Raw genomic sequence first — 19529 nt, forward strand, 5'->3', positions numbered from 1 at the left:
TACAGTTTAATTTAGGCCCAGGGCCTGCTTAGCAAGTGATGGTGCATATAGGCTAGGAGTCACCAAACCTTAGGAGCCTGATGGCAAATTTGCAGGCACCACACACCCATCACACCCTGTTTCCTTGGCTACAACAGAATGCTTCTTTCAAGCCTAATTTCAGAAGGTGGAAGGGAACTGATGGACACCAAGAAAAGGCAGGTACCATACTGACAACGCCTAATGTAAAGCCTCTGAACCAAGTCTGCCTGGCTGTCCATAGTATTGATTAACCTTGGAAACAAAGGGAGCCTGGCTCAGTGCTCAAGCACGTTTCACATGCAGAAGGTACCAAGCCCTCCTCCTGTCTCACATCTCCAATAAAAAATTAGGGAGCAGGTGAGGTGAAGGAACTGGAGCCTTATACCCTAGAGAGCTGCCATTGGTCCAAGGATGAACAAACAGGCCCTATACCTTTCCTTCTCTGCTGGCAGCCCTCCTAATTTTTGCATTAAGGATATAGGAGCTTCCAGGTGAGATTCTGGCACCTCTCTTTTGAACTTCAATTGTGCACACACCTCTTCCCTTCAGAAGCAGGGCCTCCTGCGTCAGGATTTCCAGAGTGTAAGAGAGGGCAAGAGGCTACAAGCTATCTGCACCCAAACAGGAAATGAAGGTCATGAGATGGCAAGAGGAGACTGCACTTTGTTAACACTTTGCTGCTAGGGTTTATCCTGCTCCATTGACTCAGGCTGGTTCAGCCTATGCTGCTCCCCATTCAACATCGGAGTCTCTGTTGAAGCTACTGCGGTTCCAATGTACAGAGCTGGCTTCAACTAAAACAGGCCCTTGGTCCACCTCTAGCCTGATATCATCCACTCCAGGTATGGATATCCTCTAATCATCCTGATGTTGCTGAACTACAACTGCTGTGTTTATTCTGCGTGGAAGGGAAACCATTTTGAAAAGTATGTGGCAACATTTATCTATAAGGAGGTGCAGGAGAGGGACGCTTCACCTATTACATTTCTGCCTGCAATGCAGAGCTGTCGTCAACGCGTAGGATGCCCTGCCCTAGGGTGGGGGAGGCACTCTGCACCTGCTTTGATTACTGATTCACATGTGCCAGAGCAGAGTCCTGCTTTCTAATGAAAGCCTCATTTAAGAAGGGTTCGCCAAGGGCGCCAGAGGATAAAAGCAAGCGCCGGGCGCGCTAGGACCTGGGGATGCTCAGCAGGCGCCCGAGTAGAAAAGTCTCGCCGCGACGAGCAAGCGAGCGAGCAGTCTGGTGGAAGAGGCGAGTTTTCCGCGGGAGAGGCGGAGAAAGCGCTGGAGCCGGCGGCGAGACGGCCTAGCCCTGGGCAACATGTAAGCGTGCGCGGTGGTGCCTCGGGGCTCCAGCTTCCTTCCTGCTTGGGTTTGGCTGAGCCGAGTTCCCCGCAGAGGGAACCTACAGGTTGTAAACACCTGGGGGGTGGGCGGAGAGAAAGAAGCAGAGGCGGGCGCCCTTAGTCCGGGGCGGGGGTAAGAAGGAGTCGTCCGCAGGGCCACCCGCTTCTCCTCGAGGGACTTGTTTCTGAACTGCGTCTGGGGTGGGGGGCGCCCTTTTTCCGGCTCCGGCGCGCAAGGACGGGTCTCGTTGGCGCACAGCTGCTGCTTCCAAAGTGGAGCCCGCTCGGGAGCCTTGGGCGCACGCCTGCTTGGCCGCGTCTGTCCCGGCACATGTCGTTCTTCTGAAAAGCAAGTCGGGCTGAGTGTGCTTTGGCGGGTGTGCCCCGGAGGCACAGTTCCTCAACAGCATGGAGAGATTTTTTTTTGTGTTGTTTAGTCGTTTAGTCGTGTCCGACTCTTCGCGACCCCATGGACCAGAGCACGCCAGGCACTCCTGTCTTGCACTGCCTCCCGCAGTTTGGTCAAACTCATGTTAGTAGCTTCGAGAACACTGTCCAACCATCTCGTCCTCTGTCGTCCCCTTCTCCTAGTGCCCTCCATCTTTCCCAACATCAGGGTCTTTTCCAGGGAGTCTTCTCTTCTCATTAGGTGGCCAAAGTATTGGAGCCTCAGCTTCAGAGATTAGCTCGCCCTTTACGCACGCCCTGCTGTGTTCTCGATCGTGGTGGATTTCCTACCCTTGTCACTGCTTCGGGAACTCAACGATCCCCGTTCATTGTTGGATGTGCTCATCCTGGGAGAAATAAATCTCTTATGTTAACCGGTGCAAGGTGCGGGTGTCCTCCAAAGTGTAATGGTGCGAAATCGCCCAGAGGGCATAAAAAGCGCCTGCTAAATTCTTAACTGGATTTGGCTGAAGCTTAGAAATTGCCCTTTGAAGCTTCCCAAAGATAAACTAGCTGATGCTCAGGAAGCTACCAGTTGACCCGATGCAGTTTGCTTGCCCGTTTGATGCAGCAGCAACAGTGCTTGATTTTAACCCATGGGTTGGGGGGAGTGGAATAAAACGGAGCTCCGGATACAATTGTGGTGTTAGGCGTAGCATGTCTGTGGCAGGGAACTAGAGAGCTTGCCTGGAAGTTGCATGTAAGTTGTTGACTCTGCTTCCTCCCTGCAGGCTTTAACGCTGACTAAGTAGAGGGACTTTGCCACTAATGTCTAGGCTGCTTTTTCTTTTTCAAGCCTGGAGGCATGCCTAATGTTTGCTTTATCTTAGTCTAAACAAGGTTAAGAGTGTTGGAATATTCCATCAAGCAGGTGCAGATCGGTCATCGTTTTGCTGTGTCCTTGGTACTTGGTCTCCAGGGCTGGCTACGTGTACAGAACTCCAGGTTTTCAAGGTCACAGCTTTGAATACAAATCTGTGAAACACATGGCCATTTCTGTTGCATGCTAGGTGGTTTTGCTGCATTTTGGTAGGTTGTGATGATTTGCTCAAGTGTGGAAAGCCAGATTCCTGCTAAAATATGAAGGCTCCTTTATTTCAAGCAGATTCCAAGGGACTAGTCTTGAATCCTGCGGTCAATGCACAAGCAGGAAATTCCATTTTATGGGTGGCTTTTGGAGCAAGGCATCACTGAACGGGTGAATTTGTACAAGGGTAGGCAGCCCTTCAGAGCCTCTCATGCACTGGGGCTCAGGCACAGTTGCTGTGCTCATGCAATCGTCATGGTAACATACAGTTGTAATTTGCCCCCCTCCCTCTGCAAGTCCTTCCTCTATGAGCTTATTCTAGCCTGGATAAAATAGCTTTTTGCATGAATACTGCAGCAAAGCAGTTCCTTGTGCTTCCAGCCCTGATTTGCTGGTGATTGTGCTGGACAGCACCAGACACCTGTGGAGAAGTTATGTTTGTTTATTGTCTAAAGCCAAATACCCAATACTTCAAATGCTGTCGCTTTGGTAGTTGTGGAAAGATCAAGCTGTCTTAATCCTCACTCATTTAGCTACAGGTAATTTCTTGCACAGCTTTTCCAATATCCATCCCACTGATATTTTCTCCAAAGGGGTGCAGCAACAATACATGCTTTTGACTAATCAAACCACTTTGCAAGAGCCTGGTGTAGAGGTTAAGAGCAGTGGACTATAATCTGGTGCACCTGGTTTGCTTCCCTGCTCCTCCACATGCAGCTGCTGGGTGACCTTGGGCTAGTCACACTTCTCTGAAGTCTCTCAACCTCACTCACCTTAGAGTGTTTGTTGTGGGGGAGGAAGGGAAAGGAGATTGTTAGCCGCTTTGAGACTCCTTAAGGGGAGTGAAAGGCAGGATATAAAGTCCAAACTCCTCCTCCTCCTCTTCTTCTTCTTCGGTAAAGGTAAAGGGACCCCTGACCATTAGGTCCAGTTGTGACCGAATCTGGGGCTGCGGCGCTCATCTCGCGTTATTGGCCGAGGGAGCCAGTGTACAGCTTCCAGGTCATGTGGCCAGCATGACAAAGTCGCTTCTGGCGAACCAGAGCAGCACACAGAAACGCAGTTTACTTTCCCGCTGTAGCGGTACCTATTTATCTACTTGCACTTTGACGTGCTTTCCAACTGCTAGGTGGGCAGGAGCTGGGACCGAGCAATGGGAGCTCACCCCGTTGCGGGGATTCGAACCGCCAACCTCCTGATCAGCAAGTCCTAGGCTCTGTGGTTTAACCCACAGCGCCACCCACGTCCCTCCTTCTTCTTCGGTAGGCCAGTATTATTGTTTCCATATTGCAGATTCCCAGCTGACTCTGGCTGAGAGGGTGGATTGTCAAAGGCTGCCCAGTGAGTGCACAGTTAAGAGGTGAATGGAGGACTTCTTGCTGATGGCTCAAATTCTTAAGTCACCAGATCCTAATTAGGTTTGGCCAGAGAGGTGGATGTGATTGGATACTGCAGGCTAGCTGTCACCTTCCTTCCCAAAATAGGTGGTAAATTCTAAGGCCAAACAAACCTCTTAGGGGAATCTCAATTATATCCAAAGATAAAGACATGCTGGTGGAAATTTAGGCAGGGCTTTGAGGCCTCCCCATCATGGCTTCTCTGCTGGTACCAGTGGCATACTGGAAAAGGGATGAAGTACCACCACTTATATCAAAGCAGAGGTGTTGATGTCATATGCTGGAGCACTATTTGCCAATCAAACCTGTAAGTTATTCCTGAGAGAGGATCCATTACATGAGCTAAGTAAGAGAAAGGCACAGGTTACATTGGCATGCAGGGCTAAGGATTAAGCTGTGGCTTCTGTTTTGAAAACTTTTGACCAACCAAAATGGCACAGAATCGTGAGCAAGCTTTCGAGTCCACCAGAATGCTTCATCAGGCTGAATGTTAAGCCAAGTGTGTATGTGTGATTGAGAGAGGGAGAGAGAGAGAAGCTGACTTGGCATTGAAGCCATAATGCCTGCATTAGACAAAAGTTTGTTTTTGTTGTATGTATAGTCTTAAAAGAGGTATGGGAACCCGACTAGGGGAAGCGCCTGCACTTCCAAATTTACTACTACACACTGCCTACCTTTTACCTTTTCTTTCAGCTCTTGCCTTTCTTAACACGTCCAATAGCAGGGATGTTTCTTATCAGCCTTATCCCCTTTTTGCTTTGCTAATCTGTCCCTGAAGTTCTTCTGTTTAATTCTCCCCATGCATCTTTCAGTGTAATTTCACTATCCTAGTAGCTTTCTGCTCTAACGTTCAGACCACATCAGTGCTTCCATAACTCTGAGAACTGCCTTCAGGCATGTGACTCAGCGTGATTTTTGGCTGCTCAATCAGCTGCTATTTGAACTGGTCAAGTGATCCTTCCTTGAGGGGAGATCCCTACAGCTGAGGGTGAACAATTCCTGCCTGGGGAGAACACAACACGGCAATTAAAATCTCTTCTGAATTTAAAACTCTCCCAAGGAGCATGACAAATAATTATAACCTAACACTGGAAAAAGTTTTGCTGTTTTGCGAGTTGTGAGAGAGATTTCTGCTGTTCCCATTTTGCAGAACTCTGACTGAGGAATCATCTAGTGAACACATGCCTGGACTGGGATCAGAATTCAAAGAATTTATTCACAAGGCCACAAAGAATTATTGCCATGGGCCTGCAGTTATGTCAAAAGGGTCTATAGCTCTCACCCCATGCTCTTTGGAAAGAAAATGCCATCTCTAGAAATCCCTCCCACCAAAGATTTTTCAGGGGCTTATATTGTTTTCTTTTCAGTGCCAAGGGCAAGACATTTTAAAATACATTCTTTCTGCCTTTTAAAGTTCAGTTGTTAACTTGCGCTATTTTTAAAAGGGGTTTATTTCTATTCAACTGAAATTCAGCAACAAATGTCAATGCAAGGTAAATAGAAAAGAGAGAGAGATGTAAAAACAATTCAAAAACACAAAGTTCCCAGGGAACAGGCACAGTACCTTATTTATCATATTGTCTACACTGGTGTGAATAACATTTAAATCAACTTCTGCAATATCTGTTTCTTTTATTGCTGTATGGCTGATTATTTAGCTTTTGTATTTTTGAAAACAGTGTCTAAAGAAAAGGAAATCCATCCAAGGAAACATTTTGGCAATGATACATAGAACAGCAGCAGAAATGGAAAGTGCAGTGCCCAAAGCTGGCATAAAAGCAGTTATAAAAATGTTTGTCCCAGTCACATTTCTCTAAAAGTGGTTGCTTTTTCTTTACTCTTTTAAGGGTCTAGTCCTCCTCAAGTTATGTCTGCTGCAGAAGGTATGCTTCAGTCAATGGGACTACTTGGGAGATAAACTTGATTCATAATTTCTTTCTTAAAATGCTTGCCAGGAACTAAAATTACCAACCAGTAGCAAAATCGCATGCCCTCATTCGCTCTCCCTGGACCTGCGCTTTAAAATCCTAGAGCTGTGACCCCATATGGACAGAGATAGCCTAGCTTTGGTTATATCTACATTCTGGTAACCTCTAGGCTGAATAACCTTGATGCATTATATGTGGGGCTACCTTTGACGGCGGTTTGGAAACTACAGCTAGTTTCCAAATACTGGCCCAACTGCATTGGCTGCCAATTAGTTTCCAGGCTTAATTCAAGGTCCTGGTTTTAATAAAGCCACTGGAGTTGGGGTAGGGTGTATCCTTTTTATGCTATTCCAGAATGGACACTTTTAGTTAACAAATTTCTTCCATTTTCTGATATGTTTTTAATTTGGTAGTGTATGGTTTCCACACACCCCACCCAAAAGTAAGTTACTCTGAGGCAAACTTTTTTTTTGTAGTAAACAGATAAATGTAATAAATAACAATGACACAATAAAAAAATTCCTTCCAGTAGCACCTTAGAGACCAACTAAGTTTGTCATTGGTATGAGCTTTTGTATGCATGCACACTTCTTCAGATATCGTGCATGCACACGAAAGCTCATACCAATGACAAACTTAGTTGGTCTCTAAGGTGCTACTGGAAGAAATTTGTTTAATTTGTTGCGACTACGACAGACCAACACAGCTGCCTACCTGTAACTAGAATGATGACACAGTTGACGCCAACGTGGAAAGTACAGGCGTACGGGCACTTCCCTGCATATTTCCCCTGACAGGCTTTGCTCACAGTTTCTCCTTGTGTGGGAGGGCAAATCTGCTAAGTCATGCAAAAGGGAAACACAATGCTGTCACGTGCTGCTCCCGGGGCCATGCCAGGATTTGGCTTTGGGCACATCGTGGCAGACTCGGGGGGGGGGCACTGGCATGTCGGTGCATGCCAGAAGTTGGATCCTGCGGGCAGCAGCAGCACACATACGTGACAAGTGTGTGGCCAGCAGAAGCAGCTTGGACATTTGGCATAGGGAATGCTTCTCTTTACGTGCGGCGTGTCCAGATGAGCCACCCTAAATGGGAGCCAAAGAGAACAGGGACAACAGGACTGTGCTGTAACGTGGATGCCGTTGTCACGAGCAGATCTTGGAAGGTTTACCTCGGTGTTTTAAAAGTTTCTCCATTCTTTCGTCAGGCTATCGGAAGCGCTTAATTCTATAAGCCATTTAATCCAGCTCCTCATGTGCCTCATGTGACGCCTTGATCCTTGCTGGGGAAATAGCGCAGTTCCTTTCCTTCTCCTCCATCTGCCTGCGACACCCCTTAGCAACAGAGAGTCCTGTTCTCCCATTTTAAAGGGTGGCAGAGCTTCCCAGGCTGCTGCAGCTAAGGTCAAAAAGTACTTTGTCTCTTTAAAACCGCCTCTCTGCTTTCCCTATGGATCAGATGTATAAACATTGCACTGCCCTCCATAAAGCTATTATACCCACTGCCTGTTTTGGGTTGTTTTTTTTGTGGAAATGTGAAGCAACAATGCACCACAGTTTAAAGTTTCACATATCTTATCAGTTTACTTAAGCGCTGTGGCACAGCACATTTAGGATGCATGCAAAGCAGGCAGAGAGCGCTAGAGCAAAACGCTTCTCCTGTGGAAAGCATGAGTAGCTCCTGAGACAGTGAAATGAATGACCAGTTCTCTCCTCCCAGCAGTAAAGAATTAAGATGGACCTGGTTTCTTTAATGGCAGGGGGTGGGACAGACACTGATGTGCATGCATGTCTTTGATTCCTTGGCATAGGTTCAATGACTCCGGGAGGCAGCTTCACTTGAGAGACAGGGACTGGCCCAAGGTCACCCAGTGGCTGAGTGGGGATTTGAACCTGGGCCATGCTGGTCCTGGTCTAGTTGCATTCTGACCATTGCACCACACAGGCTCTCCAACGAAAGACATGTTTCTGCCTTCTTGTTTTTGTTTTAATTCAGAGCAAAAATTATGCACCGCTAAAACATAGAGACATAACCCAATCCAAAGAAGTATCTAATTAATTTCACAGCACTTAATTTCAACTACTAAATAAAATGCAGCAATCAATAGTTGGAAATCAAAGGGCACTACTCAGAGAAATGAATGAAAATCTTCAGAATGGCAGACTTATATGATGTTTTTAAAATCATCTCCTCTCCAGATTATATATATTTTTAAGAAGGGAAACCACTTTACTATTACACTGAGGATGGTGCACCTGTAGCCCTCTGTATGTTGGGGGGCTACAGTTCCCACCACCTCTGACCATTAGCCATGCTGGCTGGGTTTGACGGGAGTTGGGAGTCAGATTGCATGAGAGCCAAAGGTTCCCCATTACTGGTCTTCCACCTTGTTTTGGCACTCTGAATGTCTCAATTACTGCATCAGTTTTTCCAGCAGTAATTCCATGACTCTCCTTTTCATATCCATTTTAAAAGAAGATGGTAAAGGATTGTTGTTGTTCTTGTTTAGTCATTTAGTCGTGTCCGACTCTTCGTGACCCCATGGATCAGAGCACGCCATGTACTTCTGTTTTCTGGTAAAAGATTACCCTTAATTAAAAAAATGGTTGGATTTTGTTTTCCCCATTACTCCACATGTGATGCAAAATACAATTTTTGCTATAATCTGTCCAGCATCGACTAGCAGATGCCTTACATTTAATCCTAATTGGAGTCAAGTGCCAGCATACTAAAAATAAACTATTGAATTTGTGCACAAAATCATTTCATCAAATGCTTTCTATTTTACTAAGAGCTTACAGAGAACCTTAAGTTCCGATTTTCTGTGAGTACTGGTTTTTAACTTGCACTTGATCAAATACTGTGTAGACTTCACTCATGCACCCATTGCTAGCTCTCATGTAATATGATCAAATCAGAGGGTGGGAAATGAGCAGAGGGGAGGATGTGTAGGTCAGAGTTCTGAAAAACCTCAAGATCTCCATCTAGATGATAAGTTTGCCGCAAGCCATTTTACAATTAATGAATGCTGAAGTTTTGGTTGGTGGGCTGGGAACAGTGACACTGCAAGAGATTAAACCAGACCAATCAGGGAAGGCAGAGAGACTCAAGATGTTTTGGTGCTTGTGGCAGAAGATCCAAGATGTTTTGGTGCTTGTGGCAGAAGATCCAAATGATACCAACAATGGGGGTGAAAATGCACCAGTAAATTACATTTTTGATAGATTACTATGCATTGATCTACTGTGCTGCAAACAACAATGTGGAAAAGGATATCGTAATTATATTATGCTACTCTACTAGGAAGATGCATCTTGGGCCTGTGCATACCACTGACTGCTAAAGAAGGAATTGCATCTTATGTGAAGGACTATGCCAGGATTCCTCAACCTCAGCCCTCCAGATGTTTTGAGACTACAGTTCACCATCATCCTTGACCCCTGGTCCTGCTAGCTAGGGATCATGGGAGTTGTAGGCAAAAAACATCTGGAGGGCCGAGGTTGAGGAAGCCTGGAAAATTACCAGGCCTGCCCAAACCTGAGGCTTAACAGCCAAAGATTCGCTTATTGCACCACATTTCTTCCCCTTCCTGAAGAAACGGAACATTTTGTGTTAGGCAATCTGATGAAATGCAAAGTACATATTCTTAAGGACCACTTGACATAAGAGAAGCTAATTGGTTTCTAACTTGGATAAGATGAAGAAAAATGAAACAGTGCCATTTCTTAGAGGCCTGGACTTTGCTGCTTGGCTCCTTGCACATCCTATGAAGAAAAGCAGAGCCAGTGTCTTTATTTATTTATTAGTTACGTGGCTAGCTACATCTATACAGTATATATAAAAATGTTCCCACTGCGTGCACAAAAGTAACACCCTTCCTCCGTAACCGCTGAACCGAATTGCATCAAATTAGGGCAAAGCGTACCTTGCCCATCAGGGAGGGATCTGGCATAATTTTTTTCCCAAAAAAAGCACACCTTTCACACCTAAAATAATGATTCAACACAAAAAAGGTGGCGCGCAAATTACACATCACCAGCAGAAGCTCTGAAGACTCCAGCAGCATCCAATAGAAAGGCAGATCGCACACTGTCACCAGCAAAAGCGCTGACAAATAATGATGACCAAGGCGGTCATTGCCAGACAACCCACAGAGTCAGGCCAGGGCCAAGGAATGGAGATACAGGGCGGAGGCCTCGGCTCGCATTTAAATACTAGCCCAAGCTAAGGCCGACAGACTATGCCTCGCCTCTACTTTAAAGCCCACAGACTAGGCCTCAGCTCTACTTTACAGACTAGGCCTCGGCTCTACTTTATAGACTAGGCCTCGGCTCTACTTCACAGACTAGATCTCAGCTCTACAGCCCTTTAAATACTATCCCAAATGGAGCCCTGGATGGGGGGGGGGGTGAGGGGAGGAGGGGCCCAAATAGGTCATGGGCTGACGTAGGGTGGGGGGAGGGGATACTTCATGTGTCACTACAGGATGGGAGTAAACACAGGGATAAGACACAACCACCGGGGGGGGGGGGGGAGGAGGAAAAAACACATAGTCCAGGGGGAAACGGACACATCCTCCCCCTTTCCTAGGAAACATTGACCCTGAGCATAGCTGTCAAGTTTTCCCTTTTCTCGTGAGGAAGCCTATTCAGCATAAGGGAATTTCCCTTAAAAAAAGGGAGAACTTGACAGCTATGACGCTGAGTCAGGCACAGCAACGCGTCATGGATCGTCACAGGGTGGGGGGCAGCCATAGGGATAACCCACAGCAATGTGTGGGAGGGTTAACTAGTTTTAGCACCACTGGGCTTCTGCCATTGGTCCACAGCCCAGCAGGGGACCCACTGGTAAGAGCCCCTCCCCCCCGGACCTCTTCCAGTTTGTTCCCTCCAGGGCTGGCCCAGGACGTTTTGCCACTGCAGGCAATATGAAAAATGCTGCCCGCAGGCACCTCTCCCCTATGCCGAAGGTGACTGAGAAGCAAAAGGAAGGTGAAGAGGAATGGGTAGCAGGCAGGTACAGAGGAGGTGGTGTCAGGGCTTGTGTCAGGTGTAGGTCAGCAACAAAAAATTGATAAATCACCCGAGGCCTGTGAAGTTAAATCTTTAATCAAGGAAACAAATCCACAACTCAGGCCTAGGGGTCTCGGCAACTCTACTTGGAGGTCTTGCCCCGAGGACACAGTTGTGAGGACTGAAGGAGCCTTCCCACCCCTCCTTAAGGCTCCTCCTTTCCTGGATTCCCCCCAAGTCTCAAACTGCGTCTGCAGACAACTAATCTGTGTTCTGCTCATTTCATTTCTCTTCCCATTCTCAGACACCAGGGGGCAGGGGAGCTGGTTGCAGCAGGAGGGGGAGACTCCCTGGATTCTTCAGCATCCTCTTGACCCCCACCATCTCCAGCCTCTGCTTCTGCCTCAGAGTCTGGACTGCACTCTGCCAGAGACTCTTCCTGCTCATGAAACCCTGTTGCCACGCCAGCTGGCAACACTTCCCTATCTTTTCTCCCTCTGACCACTCACTGTCATAGAATCATAGAATCTTAAGAGTTGGAAAAGACCCAAGGGTCATGTAGTCCAACCCCCTAAGATGCTGGAATCTCAGATAAAGCATCCACCACCAATCCCCTGGCTCTGAGTCTTCTTCCCCTGGGGGTTCGCTAGGGGGTTCCCCGGCTGGTGTCTCCCACCACTTCTCTGCAACCAGCCAGTCCATGACAGGTGGGTGGACATGGGAGAGGAGGAGCCGAGCTCCTTGGAGACCAGATCTGCCACCTAAGGCAACTGCTTCACCTTGTCTCATGGGCTGGCTAGCTCTGGTTTACTGCCTCTCGAGCTGACCCAGACAACAGAGGAGGTGGGAAGAAGGAGCTGCCTGCTTGCTCACTGGCTCTCTGCCTGGAAAAGAGGAGTGTGGTCATGGCAATGGGGAGGAGGTCATGACCTTGGTGGGCCTCAGCAATTAAGACAAGCCTTGCAGTGAGCCAGGTACTAGGTTGTGCTATAGTAATACTTTTCTCTTGTGCTAAGAAGCGCTCTGCAGAGGCCTGCTGTGGGCACAGCTTGTCCTTTCATACCATCTCACACAGCTGTCACTGACACCTGCCAGCTGGTCCTGCAAAATCCTGGCAGCTGAGGAGAGTTTATAGAGCAGGAGGACAAATCCCTGAATCTCCACCATCGTATCCTTCCGTGGATCATCTGGTCTAAGGATATATAGTACAGACTGCATACCTGCTCCTGAAATCTCCCACAAGAAAATTGGACTACCCTGTAATAGGAGCATGTGGTGGGAGTCCTGTCCCCCCTCCCCCGTTTCTGGAAAGCTACTAATCTATTTTCAGCTGTTTTTAATTGCACCTTAATTGAAAGTGAGCAGGCTGCTTTATGTTTGACTTTAATATATTGATGGCTGGCCTCAGGAGAGGTCAGTCTTTGAAGTGAGAGATCTGGCTTAATGCACAACTAGAGGTGAGGGTGAGTGAAGGCAGGGAGGTCAACACTAGGGGGAGCCAGAGCCATTGGCAGGCAGAGCCAGTGAATACTAGTCTTCACCCCCACCCCTCCATTCTGAGCTCTATACAGACAAAACTGTGACACAGGAGGGAGGAAGCTGACAGCCAGTGCTGCCCCTTGGTCTAGAACACAGGCAGCTGGGGTCTGGCTGAGGTTGTGGGGGAATGCCCATTCATCCTCTACTGGTGAGGGTGGCTCTGTGGCACAAGACCTTTACCCTAAGCTCAGGACTCTACACTGGCTCTTTTGCTCCCTGCTGGTCTTTGGCCTCCACTTTATTTATGGCCTAAGAGCTTGGTTAAAGTCCAACCGTGGGTGCTCCTTCGCTGGAGTCTGGCTCCAGTTGCCAGCCCAAGGAGCTGCTGCTTCTGTACAACAGCTTAATAGACCTGGTGACCTTGGAACCAGGACATACCGTTTTCCTTGTTGAGCCGGTCTGTCGGCTCCCTGCTTTGCCAACACCCCAGGGCAGGGGGCAGTAATGTAACCGGCCAAGTCTTTGATGGGCTCAAGGTGATCTAGGTTGGGGTGTCAAACTCAAATTGTTCAGAAGGCCACACTTCTATTTTTGCTACCTCGAGAGAATCACATTGCTATCGCTCTCTTTACAATTTCAAGCCATTATTATTATTATTATTATTATTATTATTATTATTATTATTATTATTATTGAAAAATGTTTTAAAATCATAATACAAGAAAAAACAGAGAAGAAAAAAATACATTATCTTATCATTTATGTTCCAACTTACAGATATCTACTCTTCCATAAATCTCTCAATCTACATTCATAAGACAAAGGTTACACACACACACACACACTATAAATAAGAGGAATAGTAATATAGCTTTTGTTAATATATAATAGAATTTGCAATCTTCAAGCCCTCTCTGTTTGCTCTCTTAGTGATGTTTGCATTACTTTGCTTTAACTCCGTTTACTATGTGAAACTCTCTATGACTCGCAGCAATGCTCCCTCTGTACCATCCTTGACTTCTCTCTCTGTTAGATGTCACTCTTTCCCCACTCCTTAGCAGGCCCTCTCTCCTCTCTCTTTGCAGGCCATGGGTGTCTGTGTGTCTTCTTGCACTGCCAGAGTCTGCAGCCGTATCCCATGTTATCCCCTGCTATCTCTGTTACTCCCTCTTTTCTTAGGACCACAAAGATATAGAAAGCTGCCTTTTGCAGAGTCCGTCTAGCTCAGTACTGATCACACTGACTGGCAACAGCTCTCCAGGACTTCCGGCAGAGGGTCTTTCCCAGCCCTACTTGAAGTTGCTGGGGATTGAACCGGGAACCCTCTACATGCAAGGCTTCCCATTCTTCACCCCAGAGGTCATCCTACATTCCATAGTTGAGTTTCCTGCATTTCAGGGGGTTGAACAAGACAATCCTTGGGATCCCTTTCGATTTGTGGTTTAGTCGTTTAGCCGTGTCCGACTCTTCGTGACCCCATGGACTAGAGCACACCAGGCACTCCCGTCTTCCACTGCCTCCTGCAGTTTGGGCAAACTTACGTTGGTAGCTTCGGGAACACTGTCCAACCATCTCGTCCTCTGTCGTCCCCTTCTCCTAGTGCCCTCAATCTTTCCCAACATCAGGGTCTTTTCCAGGGAGTGTTCTCTTCTCATGAGAGTTACATATTTTCTACTGAGTTGCCAAGAAGAATCACCATGAGACTGAACGTAAGGATATTCACTCAAGCTTACTGAGTCAGACCATTGGTCCGTCAAGCTCAGAATTGCCCATCCTGACTGACTGTGGCTCTTCAGAATTTCAGGCAATGAGTCTTTCCCAGCCCTACTTCGAAGATGCTGAGGATTGTACCTGGGACTTCCTTCTTGCATAGCAGATGCTCTACTACAAAGCTATGGCCCTTCCTCAAAAGTGTTCCCCACCCCATATGCAAAAGCCAGCTGGTCTGGCAGCTGAATCTTATTTCAGCACTAATGATGGGACATTGTCCCCTATTGTAGCTAAAGGCAGCAGGTGAGCTTATGGGGCAGGTGACATAGTACCCAGAGCTCTCTCCTCCAACACCCCACCCCAGCATCCTTTGCCACCTTGTTCTGCCTACTGGTAGGACCGCCATCCCTACTAAAGACGAGGATAATATTTTAGTTGTGATAACTTGTGAGTTTTCAATTGGATAGAACTAGAACCACGATCTCGTGTCAGATTGAGACTCCAGTATCACACTTCCTACAAGCAGACAGTGAATATGAGTAAGATTCTGTGGAAGGTCAGCTGGCAGCCAAATATCAGTAGAGACACAACCTCACTGTATTGGGAAAGTGTGGAAAAAAACTTTTGAATCCATACAAGCTATTTATTAATCCTAGTAGGTGAACTGAAACTGTTTTAAGTGTCAATCATCTTGGTATTTTGAGCTCCCAGGCTCTGGGAAATAACGTCAGCCGTGAGAAGGAGCTGCCATGAGATCCATTTTGGCTTAATGTTTACCTCATGTCTGAATATACACCACACCCCATATCCATGGTTTATGAGATTCTGGCGAGTCAGAATCTTGCAATGTAATTGTGTGGAATGTGCACAGCTGAGAGTCTGCATGCGTGATGGTGGTGCCCCCGGCAGAGTTGAAGCCTGAGCTACAGACAATGTAGGTTTGTTTCTGCTTATTGAGCCAGAAAGGGAATGCTCAAATTCCTGCTTGTTCCAATACAGAGAAATGACAGCTCCCACTGGAAGCCTGCAAGACCCCATAGGGCCTCCACAGACAACAATCTCAAGATTCTATCAGGTCAAAGGATGAAAATACCAGTAGCTTAGGGAGGGTTGAGTGTGAGCTGCTATTGTCACCCCAAATGACGGGCATGCATTTACTCAGCCAGAAAGACTCATTTCGTGATGGTGCCACAGGATACAATTGACATAATGTCTCCTGGACTGCCTTATCTGTTGAGTAGGGAACCTGTTTTCTCCAACAGAGGGCAGTCATTTCATCTATGTACTGTATTGGTTTGGCATTCTGATACCGTAACACCCAGGATTAAGTGGAACTTTGTGATACTGTATAGTCTCACTATCCACTATACAATTTCAGCCTGTAGCTTTCTTAATTTTACTTATGCATATACATAAAGCACAGGGACCACTCAAAATTAATTTGCCACCCAGTAACATGGAAAACTAATGACCCATTCAACATTTTAGAAACACAAAATGAATACGAAATTATTGCAACTGCAATATAATAATGGGCATCGTTAACTATAATTAGCTTCATTATTAACTATTGAAGAACAGTATTTAGTAGCATTATTTAGTAGCATTCATTACTATCATCTTTTGTGTTATTTCAGTGCAGATTGCACTGCATTGGCAAAGAACAAATTCAGTCTCTCAAGGAGCCAAAATTAGGATTAGTCACTGCGATTTTATTTCCTATAAGAAATAGTCCATAGGAATAAAATAAAATAAATGGATAAATTGTGTCCATAAGAACTGTACCATTTATTAAGAGCCAGGCTCCGATATATAAAATTAGGGATGGGTAGCAACTTGATTCAAAGTATAAATACATAATATGGTGACAGACCACCTAATGCCATTTCCATTTTACAATCACTTACAGGTCACAATGAGCAAAACGACCCACCCATCATGCATGTGAGATATGTTGTATAACACATCTTTTGTAATTGCAAATTATATCAGTACTCCCTTATCCTTGTACAATATCTCACTTATGTTTTTTGGTATCACATGTGTATCACAGAGCTTAGCTTGCCTGCAATGATTGTGGATTAGAGTTGAAGTGTGTGTGTATATAGTAGTACAATCCTATACAAGTTTATGTAAGTCTCATGGTTCTCAGTTGAGCTTACTCCCAGCTGTGGGTAGAGGACTGCAGCCAATTGCATCTTTGTACAATGGTGGTAAAGGTAAAGGTAAAGGGACCCCTGACCATTAGGTCCAGTCGTGACCGACTCTGGGGTTGCGGCGCTCATCTCACGTTATTGGCCGAGGGAGCCGGCATACAGCTTTCAGGTCATGTGGCCAGCATGACAAAGCCGCTTCTGGCGAACCAGAGCAGCACACGGAAACGCCGTTTACCTTCCCGCTTGGAGCGGTACCTATTTATCTACTTGGACTTTGACGTGCTTTCAAACTGCTAGGTTGGCAGGAGCTGGGATCAAGCAATGGGAGCTCACCCCGTCACGGGGATTCGAACCGCTGACCTTCTGATCGGCAAGCCCTAGGCTCTGTGGTTTAACCCACAGCGCCACCCGCTTCCCACAATGGTGGTACTTTGGCTTTAATAACCTGGCACCTATTATTGTGTTATTTTGATAAATACAGTGGTGCCTTGCAAGACGAATTTAATTCGTTCCGCGAGTCAACTCGTTTTGCGAAAAATTCATCTTGCGAATCCCATTGAAATTTCTTTTTTTGCCCATAGGAACGCATTAATTAAATTTCAATGCATTCCTATGGGAAACCGCGATTCGCAAGACGAATTTTTCGCAAAACGAATTCGTCTTGCGAGTCATCATCAGATCGCAAGACACATTCATCTTGCGAAAAATTATTCTTGCAGGGCATTCGTCTTGCGAGGTACCACTGTACATAACCTCCCAGGCTTTTGTAGCCAAGCTTGCTGAAGATAAGAGAGGGGCAACAAGATACATTATCGAGGTGCAATGTTCTGTACCTCCTCCGCTGCAGGTGTAAAAATATGGTAATAAACCATATACAGTGGTACCTTGGGTTACAGACGCTTCAGAGGTTACAAACTCCGCTAACCCAGGAATAGTACCTCGGGTTAAGAACTTTGCTTCAGGATGAGAACAGAAATTGTACGGCGGCAGTGGGAGGCCCCATTAGCTAAAATGGTACCTCAGGTTAAGAACAGTTTCAGGTTAAGAACGGACCACCAGAACAAATTAAGTTCTTAACCCGAGGTACCACTGTATCTTAAAGATACTAGCCTCCACTGTGCCTCAATCTCTCCAAACCTGGGTAGCATCTAGAATCCCTAGAATCTGTAACCATTCATGGAGATTGGGGTAGTGTGCAACCATTGCAGCAGATCTACTGGCCTGTCTCCTATAGGCCTTCTCGGTATAGCCCAGTTCACTGTTGGTATGTTTTATGCTGACACTGCTGCTTCTCTCTATTTTTGTAGACAAATGAGTCATCAACAGGAGGTCATGGCCTAATGTTTCTTCAGGCTTTTCTTGATGCTCCCCTGCCCCTTTGTGAATATATTGGCTCATAAGGAGCTTCTTAAAAGCAGTGTTGGATGAATATTAAAACACTCTCCTTCTGCTTCACTTTTGCAAAAACAACAATAAAATAACATGCCTAACCTCTGTGTCTTCTCTCCCCAGCACTGGCCAATTGTTAAGTGAATACTTTTGCAAACCATGCACCAAATTGGCCCTCATATAAGTCAAAGCAAGAGAATTTGCTGGAGTTTTGGGGTGGGGGAGGGTAGAGTATTTGCCCTTAAAGAGCAGCAGATAGTTAGTTTCTATAGTTACCACCACAGCAGTGCTTTTTTCCTGCACCCTTGAATAAACCCCAAATCATGGTGCATCCCTTGTTCTCCCCTCCCCCTTCATTTCCCTCGGAAAAGAGAAGGAATATAAGGATTTGCTACAATTTCAAATTTAATTTTTAAAAAACATGCTGCTCAAGCCCTAGGTTCCAAGTCCTCAAAGTTGCAGGCACAATGCTGACAATATTGTCAAATGTTGTTGCAGCTACATTATCTACGGAATAATTTTTCTTTCCATTTAACCCTTTTCCCTTTCCACCCCAGAGCATGCACTCTCTTCTTTCTGCAAGCTCCTCTTTTCCTGCTCCCTCCTTTTCACTCCCTACCACCTCAGAGATTGGGGTGGCATGCAACAATATATAGATAAATTTATAAGTATGTGTGGGGAAAGAGTTAATCATCTTGCCCCTGCCCCTTCGCTGCACCATGTACCTAACCCTCCCCAGGCTCTTTGTTGAAATTTAAGGATACATGATTGGGCCTCCAATCATTTGGGCCATGGATTCAGACGAGCCATGACAGCAATCGACTAGTGTCCTGATAATGCACCCGGCAGCCATTTGTGCCAAAAAGTTTAGCTTGGCTGGTTTTTATGACCTTGCTTCCTGGATAATAGGACCCTAATGACCAGAGGGTTTGTACCTCTTTACCTGTTCTCATAGCTGGACCATAAAGAAGGCTGATCGCCGAAGAATTGATGCTTTTGAATTATGGTGCTGGAGGAGACTCTTGAGAGTCCCATGGACTGCAAGAAGATCAAACCTATCCATTCTGAAGGAAATCAGCCCTGAGTGCTCACTGGAAGGACAGATCGTGAAGCTGAGGCTCCAATACTTTGGCCACCTCATGAGAAGAGAAGAATCTTTGGAAAAGACCTTGATGTTGGGAAAGATGGAGGGCACTAGGAGAAGGGGACGACAGAGGACGAGATGGTTGGACAGTGTTCTTGAAGCTACGAACATGAGTTTGACCAAACTGCGGGAGGCTGTGGAAGACAGGAGTGCCTGGCGTGCTATGGTCCATGGGGTCACGAAGAGTCGGACACGACTAAACGACTAAACAACAACAACCTGTTCTCATAGTTGTTTAGCAGCCATGGCAGAATGAACCCTTGGCAGCAATCTAGGATTGAGGATGTTACGGGCGCAGCAAAGAAATGGGGGCAAATAGCCCTGGATGAATTTGGGTTTAACACTGCTAATTGATCTCTGCAATAGGAGCAGTTTGTTTGTGTGAGCTTGAATTTTGCTTAGTATATGTGTATATTTCCACCCTCCTAGCACTACTAATAAATGCTTTGGCAGATGGCATATAGGTCTGG

At 46.3% G+C, this 19529-nt stretch overlaps 1 protein-coding gene across 3 annotated transcripts in view; it reads left to right on the forward strand.

The window, feature by feature from the left end:
* The first annotated feature begins 636 nt into the window (after positions 1–636).
* Positions 637–19529, forward strand: part of SLC29A1 (solute carrier family 29 member 1 (Augustine blood group)) — an 80013-nt gene continuing 61120 nt past the window's right edge. Inside the window, exon 1 of one of the 3 annotated variants that reach the window (XM_035108170.3) lies at positions 637–863. The gene's annotated coding sequence lies outside the window, so the exon portion shown is untranslated. Of the gene's footprint in view, positions 864–1085; positions 1348–19529 lie in introns of those variants that run through there. The other 2 variants (XM_035108173.3, XM_088667355.1) reach the window with 2 other exon arrangements.

The sequence above is a fragment of the Zootoca vivipara genome, chromosome 3 (genome assembly GCF_965207765.1).
Source record: "Zootoca vivipara chromosome 3, rZooViv2.hap1.1, whole genome shotgun sequence".
NCBI lineage: Eukaryota > Metazoa > Chordata > Lepidosauria > Squamata > Lacertidae > Zootoca > Zootoca vivipara.